At 35.0% G+C, this 15,887-nt stretch overlaps 1 protein-coding gene across 1 annotated transcript in view; it reads right to left on the bottom strand.

The window, feature by feature from the left end:
* Positions 1-15,631, bottom strand: part of LOC126965263 (rho-related GTP-binding protein RhoN-like) — a 122,645-nt gene extending 107,014 nt beyond the window's left edge. Inside the window, exon 1 of the mRNA XM_050808765.1 lies at positions 15,483-15,631. The gene's annotated coding sequence lies outside the window, so the exon portion shown is untranslated. The remainder of the gene's footprint in view (positions 1-15,482) is intronic.
* Between the last annotated feature and the right edge of the window lie 256 nt (positions 15,632-15,887).

The raw sequence follows: 15,887 nt of genomic DNA, 5'->3' as shown, positions 1-15,887 counted from the left end.
ATAGGATACTTTTTATTTCGATTTCAATTATTTTAATTTCCAATATTTGTTTTGTATGGACATATTTTCTATGAGATAATTTATTGATGCACGGTTTGACAAATCTGCTGTGAAAAAATTTAATTATAAAAACATGGAGCATATATTACGAAATAATTCTTGATGTTATGAAATATTATTGGCAAAAACAGTATTTTATTTATTATGTATGTACAGAACAACGTCTGTCGAGTCAGCTTGTATATATATAGATTATAAATGACTTGAAAAGTATGATTTCAGTTTTATCTTAATATTACGAGGATTTATACGGTCCCGTACATCAGTGGGTATTTCATTAATTAGGCGAGGAACTAGATAAGCATTCGTGCGTTCGCCATATCTATTGAGCGCGTTCGGAGTGACGGCCCGTGTGCATACAGGTTGTTGTACTATATCCCATATTAATAAAAGATGTGGAAGAAAAGCATGCGGGACACCTGATTATAAGTGCCGTTCCCAATATTTAGTCTATCTCTTACTTGAGATAAAAATCGTAACTATCGTTGACTTTTCTGTCTCAATAAACTTATCGACGGTAACACACCTTATCCGTACACGCTGTCTGCCAATGGGACGACTTATAGCTTAGTTAAGTTAAGTTTGTATGGAAATTGCAATTCACGCATCCCAATATAAGGCGGTAAGAATGACTTATCGGGTATATTGGGACAGCTTCAGATTACAGACAGTAGAAGGTTTAGGAAAGAAAGAAGGTTAGTAGGAAATTTATGTATAATATGTATCTGTAAAAAGTATACGGCCGTAAGAGATCACCGTCATCTAGGGTGCCTTGAGATAGAGGAAAAATGGCTGTCAGATAAATTTAAAATATTAAAAGAGCCGAAACACGATTAAAATAAGTAAAGTTCTCGTTCGCAGACGGCATATTTTTTTCCGACACCAACAAATACATTAGCGATAATGTATTCAAATATGGAAATAATAACTTAACAAGTTATATACTAAAACCTTCCTCGAGAACCACACTATCCGTTGGTGAAAATAGCATTCAAATCGGTGCAGTAGTTTTTGAGATTATCGCGAGCAGACAGACAGAAGCGGCGGAGGACTTTGTATGATAATATATAGTGATGTAAGTTGATATCCTTATCATAAGTAGAAAATTGGGCACGAATAGTAGACATAAAACCAGCATAATCCGAAATTTGTTAATGAACACTTAAATTAATTTATTCACATTAAATTTCCTTATCACGCCATTAACAGTTCAGTTGTTACAGCTTTTCTTAATTACAATAATTGTAGACACGACTACTTTGAAGGAGAATACAGGGTGATTTTTTTACGTAGCAGCGGGTGGCCAAAAGCGAAACTGTATTCTGTTAAGATAAAAGAAAAAACGTGAATTTTGGAATCAGAATACAAACTAAATTGCCGCCTTTTATGTAGAAAATCTAGAATGTTAAATTATCTAATATCTTTAAATGAGCAATTCTTGTATATATATTCTAAATCTCGGAAACGGCTCCAACGATTTTAATAAAATTTAGTATACAGGTAGTTTCGGGGGCGAGAATTCGACCTAGCTAGGTTTCAATATTAAAAAATGTAATTTATCCGTGTTTTATATATAATATTAAACAATAATACAATATTTTATAATATTAAACATATTACGAAGCTAACAATGCTTGGCTAAATATTGCAAAAATTCAGAGCGTGCTCGTCTTTTGGCCGTGACAGAAAATGAGTCGGGATTTTGGTTACAAGCCTTGCCTTCTGCGCCGATTGGAACGCTACTTGACAATATGACATTGTCAATATGCGTATCACTCCGGCTAGGTATAAAACTGAATGAACCACATCAATGTAGATGTGGCGTTCAGGTAGATGCTCTTGGACGCCACGGGTTATCCTGCCTAAAATCGGCAGGCCGTATCAGTCGTCACGCCAGCATTAATGAAGTCATCCGCAGGGCATTTGCCGCTCTTAATATACCAGCTGTTTTAGAGCCAAATGGTATTACCCGCCGCGATGGCAAGCGTCCTGATGGAATGACGCTGGTGGCTTGGGCACGGGGAAGGGCGCTGGTGTGGGACGCTACTTGCGTCGACACTCTGGCTCCTTCTCATGTCCAAGTTACGTCAGTAGGTGCTGGGGCTGCTGCTTCGACTGCCGAAGACAGCAAGCGTCGCAAATATGTTGGTCTCAGTGAGTCATACATCTTTGTGCCGTTTGGTGTCGAGACACTTGGCCCGTGGGGCCCAGAGGCGCGGAGAATGTTCAAAATACTATCTTCGCGCCTCAATAAGGCTACTGGAAACCCAAGCGCTGGCAGCTATTTCGGTCAACGGATCAGCCTTGCTATCCAACGCGGTAATGCTGCCAGTATTCTTGGTACGCTTCCACGTAATGATAGTTTTAATTTTATGTAGTCGTAGTATTGTAAATATTGTTATAAGATTTGTTTTATATATATATATATATTATATACACAAGACTATAATAGCTCAGATGGGACATTGGGTGATCTGGAAAGCAGAAGACCCTGGTTCGAATCCAGATGTCCTATAGTATTTTTTTTTCAAGTTTTGTACATTCTTAAAAATCCGAGCAAGGCTCGGTCGTCCAGATATTTTATAATAATATTGACACACTCACACACAATAACTTAATACAATTTACTTACTTCAACATACAAACATACATAAATCCAAATAAACATCCATGACTCGGACACAAACATTCATATTCATCATATAAATGTTAGCATCTACCAGGATTCGAACTCGGAACCTCTAGCTCAGTAGGCAGGGTCACTAACTATTCGGCTATAGGTCAAACTGTTTTGCAATTTGTTATCCAATTCATAGAAAATTTATATATCTTCTCTTATGATGGTACGACCAAAGAAATCACATCCTTTTTTGAATGATATTTATAAACTTATTATTATCTAGATAAGATATATCTAATATATTATAAAATTGTCGTGTCATGGTGTTAAACATTGAACTCCTCCGAAACGGCTTGACCGATTCTCATGAAATTTTGAGTGCATATTGGGTAGGTCTGAGAATCGGACAACATCTATTTTTCATCCTCCTAAATGTTAAGGTTGGTCCACACAATTTTTTTTTGACTTTTTTTTTTAAGTTTGTTTGATTATGAGTCAGCATTAAAAAATACATACGACTTCAAATTTTCACCCATCTACGATCAACAGTTACTTATTAGCGCGATTTTAATATCGGCAATACAACGTTTGCTGGGTCAGCTAGTATCTTATACAATGGTAAGGAACCCGTCCAAGTCCGACCCGTACTATACCGGTTTTCCAATAAAGACATTGCAACTGTCTTAAACAGTATTTGCCCATTTAATACGCTCTCCGTTACGTAATCTACATAATTTATCAATTTATGTTCGTTTGTAAGCACCATGTGTTCGCATGGACCTTTTTAATATATTCCGAGGTCGGCCTGAAGTACGCTTAAATTAACCAATTTATGATTTGTGTTCATTTTGCGTTTATTTCGTTTTTCGTGTTAGGGTTGCCAAGCGTACTGTAAGATAGAACATTGTAATCTTAAATCTATAATACAAATTGTACGCTAAAACAATATTTTTAGCATATGCCTTTAACAAAAACAATTCTATTTATGAACTGAACTAAATATTCTGGTTAGTACACATAGCTATAAAACTCAGTAATTTCTGAACGCAGGAAAGATGATTGATGAATTATTTTTTAATACGTATAAATGATGAGAGCTCATTTGAACTGTATGATTTTGAGCAAAGATTTGTTTGCCTTTTCCATTTAAATAATTTAATATCATTATCCATTCTATATGAACTCTTCATGGGCGAGTCCGACTCGTGCAGCCGCTTTTTTTTATTGATCTGTACTCTTTGAAATGAAAAATATCTACTTCCTCCAGAAAACGTTAGCAACCCTAATTTTTGTTGCAACAATACTGACATAACTTTTTGTGTACTTAATCGGGGGAATATGAGTCCGAGACTTATTAACTTAATTAAATAAACTTAATTAAGTTAATAAGTCGAAAGTGGTCTAGCACCGCTATGTTTCACATAGTAAAATGACGATTGCTGGCATGAATCCCCTTCACCCCTGCTAGCCCACGAGGGTCCAGACTCCAGAATCTGCCAGAAAAAATCCCTCCTCAAGCATCGTCGCTAGGACCACTTGTCGTATCTGGAAGGACAGTGAACCCCTTAAATGCACTGGTGTTGTGAAAGACAGTGATCACTTAACATCAGTACGATCACATCAGGTGTAGTATCTCCCAGAAAAATCAACTTTCATCCATAATTTCAACGACTGTCTTACGAACTTTCGATCAGGCCACGTGTCCTGACGCGAGTTTAAAATTTTATACTCATCCCAAGAAAAGTGCTCAACACCGCTAAAGAAGTTTTCACTTAATAAATCATTCAAATAATCATTCGTTTAACAGTTAAAGATGGAAAAACTTGTAATGAAAACCCATTTTAATCAGGTAACATAAATTTTACTTACAGTAAATTTTCTTGCTTGTCAATAATTTTCAGAAATTCAGAATGCTCTCCCAGTGTGCTTTTTTGCGCTACTGAAATAATAATTATTCAAGTAGCGCAAAAATTAATTAATTACAGCATATTACTTAAGATAATTTATACGTCAAGGTTCTCGAGCCTCTTGCTGTTAGGCACCGCATTACAACAGGCCAGGTTTACCACTTTAGCGTACATGATAGGTAAGTCTTATACCCGCGATATGTTAGTCACTTTTTTTTAGTGCGTGCGTTTGTTGAAAATATAGGTTAACAGTTCGCCGCAAGTTTTACAGCTATCACAGCGTATCTAGACGTATTAATTATATAAGCTATAAGGGACGATACGAGCAGGATTTGCAGTAACTGATACGCCCTGCCCTTTTCAATGTATTTCCGCTCACGATTCTTGAAAATACCAAAAATTCTGATCGGCACTACAACTACGCTCGTCACCTTGTGACATAAGATGTTTAGTCTAATTTGCCCAGTGATTTCACTAGCTACGGGGAGCGAAACACAGTAATGCTTACACATTATTGCTTCACGGTAGAAATAGGTGCCGTTGTGGTACCCCTATTCTAGCCGGCATCCTGTGCACAGGAGCCTCCCACTGGTAAATAAAGAGTAAAGATCGATTTTCGTCTGGCCAATGCGCAAAAACAGTCAAGTATACAAATATTTGAAACGGGCAAAATTGAGGGTAGTCATAAATAAATACAGCGAGCACGATCCGGTTTAAAATTGAACGCTGTCACATTTCGTATTCCGCGCTGCATACCGATCGATCGACGATAAGACGCGCTTCGAGATGAACACCAGACGACACGTGGACATCGAACATTCAAAAACATACATAACTTTAATATCACATACAAGCAGCCGCCCGTGACTATGCCTGCGTATGTTTAATTCACGTGGCAATGTGACAATTGAATGGGATTTTGTTTATGATTTAATGAATTCAGATTTTTCGCACATAGCTCTAATCAAAAAGTTTAATATAAATAGATAGTATTTATTATTTTATACGCTTTATATTAGCTTCACCTGTATGTTTGTATGTTTGTAACCGACTTCTTTGGGCGCGATTTTGACCCACTTTAAACGGCTAGATTTCGTTCAAACTTTGTAGATTTATCGAGGACCGATGACATTATACTAATTTGAAAAATAAATAATAGTTAAAAAAAAATAAAAATCACGCTTTATATAAAATTCAACAAAAAAATTTAAAATAGTGTTAAAAAAATATATTTTATTGTAAAAAAAGCGTGGGGTGCTTTTTAAGATATTATTAAAATAATAATTCTTCTACACACCAACCTTTTTTATAACAATAAAATATATTTTTTTCACATTATTTTCAATTTAAAATTATTTTTTATTTTTTAGTTGAATTTGATATAAAGCGTGCTTTTTAGTTTTTTTAACTATTATTTATTTATAATTTCAATAATTTTTTTAAATTAATGTTAAATATTAATCGTTATAAATGTTAATCGAAAAAAATAATTTAAAATATTATTAATTTTTATTTTTACTGTTAAAATTAAAAATTATTTTAAATAAAAAAAAAATATATTATAAATAGTATAACACAAACGATTTTCTTAATAATACCACAGACTGTAAATGAAGCGAACACTCTCAGGCTCTTTAATTATAAATGTTTATTGTACGATATTATCATTGGCGTGCATTGGTTTTCTTGCAAGGTAGGCACTATAGATCTAACAAGTCGTGGTTGAGCTTTGAAATTTGCAGTCTGGTGATTGCTTACCGTAGGTATTAAGTATAGTTTTTTTTTTATGGAATAGGAGGACAAACGAGCGTACGGGTCACCTGGTGTTAAGTGATCACCGCCGCCCACAATCTCTTGCAACACCAGAGGAATTACAAGAGCGTTGCCGGCCTTTAAGGAAGAAGTATGCGCTTTTTTTGAAGGTACCCATGTCGTATCGTCGCGGAAACACCGCATAAGGAAGCTCATTCCACAGCTTTGTAGTACCTGGAAGAAAGCTCCTCGAAAACCGCACTGTGGAGGACCGCTACACATCCAGATGGTGGGGATGATATCCTAACTCGTGGCGTGTCGTGCGAAGGTGGAATAGTATAGCGTAAGGAAAAATTTTATGAGTAGGTGTTCAAAGGATTTTTGGTTTACATAATTAAACTAAATTAACTTTAACACTATATTCAACTGCCTAATTGCCTATATGATATGCACGCCCCTGGATATTATATTGTTATCCATATTTTTATAAAAAAATCCTGCTAAGTTTCTTGCGCCCATTCTTCTCAGTTCTGAGGCAGTCTATTTCGAATGGGTGGTAGTTTTTGACGTTCAATAAATGATTTTGAATAAAATATTTGAATTTGATATTTTTTGTGAACAATGTTAACTTCAAGTTTCCTGCTTTCCATTAGTTCAACGTTTCCTGTACAAATGCTATCAAACACAAATTCATTCAGTTTGATAAATAGCGCTAAGAAAGTGTATATATAGTATAAATACGTCAATTGTTCAATGTTAAAATATATAGACAGAGTTTTCAATTTTATTATAATTGGAACTTACAGCTAAATAAAATAATAGCTAGGAATTTATGTACATGAAAGACTATTTATGAGTTTACATAGATATTTACGAAACAATTTGTTATCTTTTTAAAGTAATAACCCTTCGTTCTAATCTAATACACAAATTTTTTTAAAACAAAATTTTATGAACGATGCGGGACTCGAACCCACGACCTCTCGCGTTCCGTGCGAGTGCTTTTCCAACTGAGCTAACCATTCGAGTTACGTATCGTCATAAAATCTTGTATTCTTTGTTCAACTCTCGAGAGTTAAACAAAGTATACTAGATTTATGGCGATACGTCACTCTGAAGCCACTGCCTGTTTAGATTTGCAAGAGCGACATCAAGTCAATTTCCTAATATGCAAATATTGGGATTGAGTTGAACAAAGCATACAAGATTTTATAACGATACGTCACTTGAACGGTTGGTTAGCTCAAGTGGTAGAGCACTCGCACGGAACGCGAGAGGTCGTGGGTTTGAGTCCCGCATCGTTCATAAAATTTTGTTTTCAAATTTTATTATATATTTACTAGAAAATTACAAAATAAAGATATAATACACAACAGGTGATCATAAATTTTTTTGTTAATTTTTAACAAAACATTTTGGTATAAATATTTCTTTAAATAAATACTACGTTGCTTAAATTAAAACGTAAAATACAATAAATTTAAATATCTTTTAGCAGAAAATACAATGCAAAATTGAAAAATTATATAAACAGTATTTTTCAAGTGAAACAATTTTTGGGTTTGAATTTGATTATACTCGTATTTTAGGTTACAAAGTACTATTTCATATTATTAGCGACGTTTTGATAAAGTTATAACTTCTGCCAACTAGTCTTAAAGCCCTTTTTTCCTTCTTTATTTAGGCCCTTAGCTACATAGATAATACAATATTTTATATTTTTAATTCTAGTTGTTTGTTATTGTTAATATATTTTAAAAGTTATACTTATGTACATCACTAACCTCGATTCACGAGTCATTCTTTAGCATCATAACATTATCGAGACGCTCTGTCTGCCGTTCCTAAGTCTATGCAGGAAGCATTGTAGATGCAAAGTTCGACGTACGCCACGGTTTAGATATTGTGATAAATAGAGCGGATGTTTACTTTATACGATATATTAAGATGAAACATGAAGGAAACTATCGCTGGGTTGAATTTACTTGGTGCTGGATTATTATTAGCTTGACTTATTTTTTTTTATATAAGAGGGGGGCAAACGGGCAAGAGGCTCACGGGATGGGGAGAGGTGTGGCAACCGCCCATGGACATCCGCAACAACAGGTGTGTCAAGAAATTCGTTGCCGGCATTTAAGGTGGGAGTATGCTTTTTTCTTGAAGGCCCCTAAGTCGTATCTGTTTGGGAAAACCGCAGCCCGGTAATTGATTCCACAAAGTGGCTGTGTGAGGCAAGAAATTTCAAACAAAACGCGCGGTCAACGTTTTGCGGGCTGGCTGGCTCATAATGGCTGGACAGGCAAACCAGCTGATAAAAGGGAGAAAATACCTCTGCATACCGGCATACAACCAACAAAAAAGGCACGCAAGAAGGGTAGAGGTACTTTTCTAGGGTTTCTTACGAAGACTCACTAACCCTATTTATTAATATCATAATAATGCTGCACCCCATGTGCTGCGGTATAGAAGATGTTTGCATCTCCCTTTCCTGTCCGTGATATCTGCAGTCGTATCGATTTGTTCCATTGTGAATCGGTACTCATATTATAAACACGAAATAAGTAGCAAAATTGTGTTGTTAAATTATAATTGGTGGTGGTGTTGCAAGTTCAGAAAATATTGTGAAATTTTATATCAAATTAAGTAGTAACTATAAATATGCTTATCACTTGTGCTGGCGTCGACAAAATTTAATGCAAAAGTTAAGCTTACTTTGTACTTATATGCTGTATTATAAAATAAAAAAAATGTGTATATGTACTTATGTATGCAGGCAAGAAGTTATATTTCTTTGGCCTAACGAAGCAAAAATTATAAAAATGATTTATTCCTCGTGCTATTCTATGTTTTTAGATAGAACAATTTTGTACAAATATTCAAAGATGACTTTGACAATTAATTATTAAATGATAGATACAGCTGTAGCTTGAAACCTTTGCCTTTCCTAAGAATGGACGAAGAAACCAAAAAAAAACGAATTACGCAAACGTCAGAATTTTAGGAACCAACTTCAACATGTTAGTTTTGTGTTACAGTGATGCGCGCGAATGCGCGAATTAAAAATAATATAAATGCGCAATAATTTCAGGTATAATCCCTGAAATTTGAAGCCGCAATCTTTATAGACTTGTACCGATCAAGTAAATTGCGCGGAACTATATCTTCTAATATATAAAATTCCCGTGTCATGGTGTTAAACATTGAACTCCTCTGAAACGGCTTGACCGATTCTCATGAAATTTTGAGTGCATATTGGGTAGGTCTGAGAATCGGACAACATCTATTTTTCATCCCCCTAAATGTTAAGGGTGGTCCACACGATTTTTTTTTGAGATTTTTTTTTTAAATTTGTTTGATCATGAGTCAGCATTAAAAGATACATACAACTTCAAATTTTCACCCATCTACGATCAACAGTTACTTTTGTATCGCAATTTTAATATCGGCAATACAACGTTTGCTGGGTCAGCTAGTACACATATATATAATCATTTTAGTTATTACAATATTTACTTGTACAATTAAAGATAAGAAAATTTGTAGAGCAGTTGATAGTAATTATCATAATTATTATACATACCTAACATACTGATAATAATTTGATGTTATAATGTTATTATAAATACCTACATAATTACATAGGTATAAATACAATTATGACGGTCTCCCGAAAGAAATATTAATAAAAAAAAAGTTACCAAAAAATGTTGATGACATCTGTGACTTGCATTTTATTTATGCAAGAGACGGACAAACGAGCGTAAAGATCACCTGATGATAAGTGATAACTGCCGCCCACATTCTCTTGCAACACCTGAGGAATCACACGAGCGTTGTGAGCCTTGTAGGAACGCTTTGGTGTACGCGTTTTTTTTGGAAGTACCTATCGTATCGTCCTTGAAACACCGCGCTAGGAAACTCATTCCACAGCTTGGTTGTACTTGAAAGAAAGTTAAAAACAAGAAAAGAAAACCGCACTGTGGAGAAACGTCACACATCCAGATGGTAGACATGATATCCTAATTTGTTGCGTGTCGTGCGAAGGTGGAATTCGGCGGCAGGAATCAAGTGAAACAGCTCATCGGAACACTCCGCGTGATAAATGCCGTAGAAGAAACACATATTATGTCATAAACATCCTTCTATGTTGTGGGGCGATGGGGGGGGATTCGCTCCATCTTGTAGGCCCCCCAACAAGATGGACCGATGATCTGGTCAAGATCGCCGGAACATTTGGATGAGGGTAGCGCAAAACCGATCGTCATGGCGATCTTTGGGGGATGCCTTTGTCCAGCAGTGGACGTCTTCCGGCTGAAATGATAATGCGAATGATATTTCAATGAGGAAAGATGAATAATCCATGAGGTTTTAACATCAAATGTGATTATTTTATAATGGGGCCAATGTTTATTGAACTCACTCGTGTTTTTATAAATGTATAACATAGTCTCAGTAAACCTTAACCACAAGATCACGGGGTATCACGTGTATATACTTAAGTAATATTACCTACACGTATTAAATTATTAAACGCAACCTTGAAACCTGAGTCGGATAATACCCGTGTGTTTGTTCTGAGTCATACAATAAGTCGTGAAAAAATAATTGAATATGCAGTTAAGGGGATGCATGGAGTTGGGATCGGTAATCAGCTTAATTTTATATATAGCATAACCTAAGGATGTGTTTTTCGTCGATGTAATTTACAGTCGATGCATCACTCCGATGGTTTGACGACTTCTATAGGTTAGTCACTCTACCTACTAAGACAGAGGTCCAGGGTTCGAATCCCGATAGGTGCAATCATTTATATGATGAATATAAATGTTTGTTTCCGAGTCATCGATGTTAATTTGTATTTATGTATGTTTAAGTAAGTAAATATATCGTTGTCTTGTACCCATAGTACAGGCTATGCCTAGTTTGGGCCAAGATAATTTGTGTAAGAGTGTGTAATATTATATTATATTAATTATGGTTGGTTCAGTTGGTAAGAGAGCTCGGACGGAACCCGAGAAGCGCCGCGCTGGTTCGATTCCCGCATCGACAATAAATTTTTGTATAAATTTAATTAAGCTTTATGTTTTTATTTTATAAAATCTATAGCACAAGTATTGTATAACAAAACATGGGCCAACAGAGATTTTATATTATTTAGGCAAGACATAATTCTTAAGTAAATTCCTACAGATAAACTGAAACAATAAAAAAAAGTGATTTATGCATTTATAATGTTAAGGAATCCGCCTTAAGTAGGTGTTATCTCAAGAGCGGATGCTGTGGGTATTCTGTGGGATGGCGTGGGTACATAGCATGTATGAAGGTGACGACACCAGGCTGTTAGACGATTTAACAAGGTCTAACAGATGGAAGCTGCAAGCCATTTTTTATATCAAAGTTAAAGTCAAATAAACATTATTTAATAAGGCTTAAACTAAGCGCTTTTGAATCGTCACTATAATCTAATATATAAAATTCTCGTGGCGCGTTGTTTGTGGTTAAACTCCTCCGAAACGGCTTGACCGATTCTCATGAAATTTTGTGTGCATATTGGGTAGGTCTGACAATCGAACAACATCTATTTATCATCCCCCTAAATGAAATAAAGGTAGACAGCCTATGAGGTGGGAAGAGGACATCAAGAAAATAGCGGGGCCTCTATGGACTCGTACAGCAAAAGACAGGACAGAATGGAAATCTTTGGAGGAGGCCTTTATCGGAAGACAAGCTGTACCACAGTAAAGACCGTTTGTCTATATTATATAGAGGCACTTTCTTTTACTTTATTTTATTAGTACCTAGTATGTAAAATTGGTGCAGCAATAAAGGCCTTTTCATTTTATTTTATTAATTAATTAATATTTAATATATTGTTTTAGTAATTACATATAGTATATTTTTAGTAATTATAATATTATATAATCACCTGCAAAATCTTAGTGATGTCAATTTATTATGATGTTGGTAGTTTCCTTTTATTAAGTTGGTAATACTGTTACGAATTGCTCTCAGCTATTGGGCACTTCTTGTTGGGGCAGTCGAAAGTGTCGGACGTGCTGGCCGCTGGTCACCCGACTGCCTTAGTATTATAAATCATATACTTCTGTGTATATATTAGAGTGTTTTTTTTGCGTATAACCCTAGTATGTTACGATGGTACAAACTTACAGTTTCACATGTTCCGCCAGATTTAACAAGGCATGCAAATTATTTTAATACAATAAATGGTATAAGTAATTGAACACATAAAAAAGTTAGATTATCAAATAGGTCTGCATTATTAAATATATACAGGTCGTCCCAAAGTTATGGGACATGGAGAGAAAGTACCTTAAATATCGTAAATAGGGTATTTTTCTGAAAGAATACTTTGTTATTTTAAAAATTTGTAATTCTGCATTCATGATTTTCTTAAATGTACTTGCCTCTTGTAAAATGTTAAAAAAAATACCCCTACTTTATGATATGTAGATATGAGAATGTAGTCAATTAAGTAAGTATTTTTGTGCAAATTTATTAATTAAATGCTCAAAATGAATCCCTCTTGTCTTAAGCAAATCGCCAATATTTTATTGAGTCCGCTGCCTTTTGATTTTCTTATCATTTTATGGTGAATACTCGATATGATATGGCACAATTCTGTTTGTTTTGTTCTGTTTGTGTGCAAGTTATTTTTAGAAAATCTTTGAAAGCAGAATTACTAACTTTTAAAAATAACATTAAGTCTTTTTTCAGTAAAATACCCTATCTACGATATTTAAGGTACTTTCCCTTCATATCCCGTAACTTTGGGACAACCTGTATATTCTATTCAAGTGTTTTAAGTATTATAAAATCATCCATAAAAATCTACTTGTTTGGAAGTAATATCTGTCAATGAAAAGACGGCCATCGTTAAGTTACAAGTTGTTATTTTTTAGTGTTATCTCCCTCACTCCTGAGATTAAATATACAAATTAAAACAAGATTAACGGATCACGCGTCACTACGACAATAATTGGCTTAGTTGAGTGTTTTTTCAATTTGAAAAATTCAGCGTGAAAAATTCTTGCGCCATTGTCAGTCAGATAAATGATTTAGGTTTTATTTATTTACGGTACGGGTCACCTGAGTGATCACCGCCCCCACATTCTCTTGCAACACCAGAGGAATCACAGGAGCGTTGCCGATCTTTTAGGCAAGTGGACACGCTTTTATTGAAGGTACCTATACCTATGTATCGCCCTGGAAGCACCGCACAAGGAAGCTCATTCCACAGCTTCGGTTATACGTGGAATAAAGATAATCTAAAATCGCACTGGGTAGGTACGCCATACATCCAAAGGGTGTAGATGCAGGTGTTTTCGGGATTACAGTTGATTATAATTTTATATCAAAGTTTAGGGACAGAAGATTGATATTTTGCCACCGACCACCACAACACTCCTCGAAGGCCGACATAACTTTTGTGATTCCTGCAGCGTTCGAACTCAAGACAGTGAGGGCGACGGTATATCATCTGGTGACCAGCTTGGTTGAGGCATTATTCGTAAATCTTGATATGTCTTTTTCAACTCTCAGGTTGTGGCTGATGACTCATCTACAGGATCTACTTTACAGTTGATAACCTGCTCAATCCCTGTATTTGCATATTAGGAAATTGACTTGAGATGTCGCTCTTTATTTCTTTCTTTTAAGCGCTTTTTTGCACGCACATAGAAGCCACTACTTGTTGTGGCATTAATTCCCCACTGTCTCTTATTTCTTGTTTATTATCTATATATATATATAAATGAATTAGTCTCGCTAAAACTCGAGAACGGCTGGACCGATTTGGCTAATTTTGGTCTTGAATTATTTGAGAAGTCCAGGGAAGGTTCAGAAGGTTTGAATTACCATGAAAATCCTCGGATTTAAATAAAAACAACAATTTTGATTTGCCTTTGACGTGTCCCCCGTCGCTCAGAAATCAAATAAAAATAATAGTTTAAAATGAATAACTAATTAGAATTTTAATATTTTTCTAACTTTCTAACGAGGTAAAAAATAAACATCCTTAAAACACGGGTAACACTTAAAAAAAGGAGTCCTATTGTTTGTTTTCAGTTTATTTTATACAAAAGTTTAGTTCTTTTATTTATCGATAAAGGTAGTATGAAGTCTGCCGGGTCAACTAGTACTTAATAATTAAAATGCTAACCCGGCAAATGGTCTTTTGTTATATAAAGAACCACGCGCCCCGAAATATAGGTTCCAGATAAGTAATCACCAACATATCATATTATACTAAAACCTTCTGGAGTGTCTGTTTGTAATATTGAAATAACTGTATTTTACTACATGTTTATGAATATATATACATATATACGATACGTACACCAAAAAAACACTTTTTACAATTTTTGTCTGTCAGTCTGTTTGTTCCGGCTAATCTCTGAAATGGCTGGACCGATTTTGACGGGACTTTTATTGGCAGGTAGCTGATGTAATAAGGAGTAACTTAGGCTACATTTATTTTAGAAAAATAAAGTAATGTTGCATTGTAGAAGAAACGGTCTAACTCTAAAAATAATTTCGTATATGGCAAAACAACGTTTGCCGGGTCAGCTAGTCTACCATACAATCATACCATAGTTAAAACTATAAGGTATTACTCCGATCTGTTCAATAGTTTTCGCAGTATAGATAGTCTTGATATTAATATTAATGTTCATTTGTCGGTAGGTACCTACTACGATTCTATTGTTGACATTCGATACCCCATTATGCCCATTCGAGTCTAAATTTTCTCCCTATTTTGAGGTTATGATATACCTAAGTATAATATATATATATTATTCCAGTTTACAGTCGCATCGTCATTGAATATTATAAGTTATAACCAAAGCAATGCAATAACATGAAATTAGTTTACCTCTTAGTCATTTACATATTTTATCACATAGGTATAATAACATTCTCGGTAAAATACTGTCCATCTTTATGTCCAATAATTATTAATGTTAAGTACGTAATGCAGGCGATATAATGCTTTAATTGATATAATATATTATTCTCCATACCTTCCCACGCTCCAAGGCAACTAAAAACAACATACCAAAAGAAAATTACCGGAATCCGTGAGTAATTACAAAAAAACTGCAACTTAAAACTGGTTGACATACCTTATGTGATACTGATAACCAACACAGACACAAGCACACACATAATACACCAATAAATAATAATATGTTCGATACGATGTCGAGTAAAACACGCGGTTACTGTGATTTCGTGTTAAATGACACACGTTCAAACAAGTCGGCGGTTGAGGCAAAACTGACCCAGCGGCGGGATCCGGATACCGGTCTACCAACTACCGAGCTGGATCGCTCTTTACCTAGAGTAGATTCGGTACAGAGTAACTCAGTATGTTGACTCTTCAGGTACTGCAAACACGATATCACAATAATTGCATATTCCCAAAAAATAATTAATCAATCTAATTTTTAACCAACATCAAAAAGGAGGAGGTTATCAATTCGATCGGTATTTTTTTATGTATGTACGCCGTTACTCTTAGATTTATG

This window comes from Leptidea sinapis, chromosome 7 (assembly GCF_905404315.1).
Source record: "Leptidea sinapis chromosome 7, ilLepSina1.1, whole genome shotgun sequence".
NCBI lineage: Eukaryota > Metazoa > Arthropoda > Insecta > Lepidoptera > Pieridae > Leptidea > Leptidea sinapis.
This window is presented reverse-complemented; position numbering and strand designations above follow the sequence as displayed.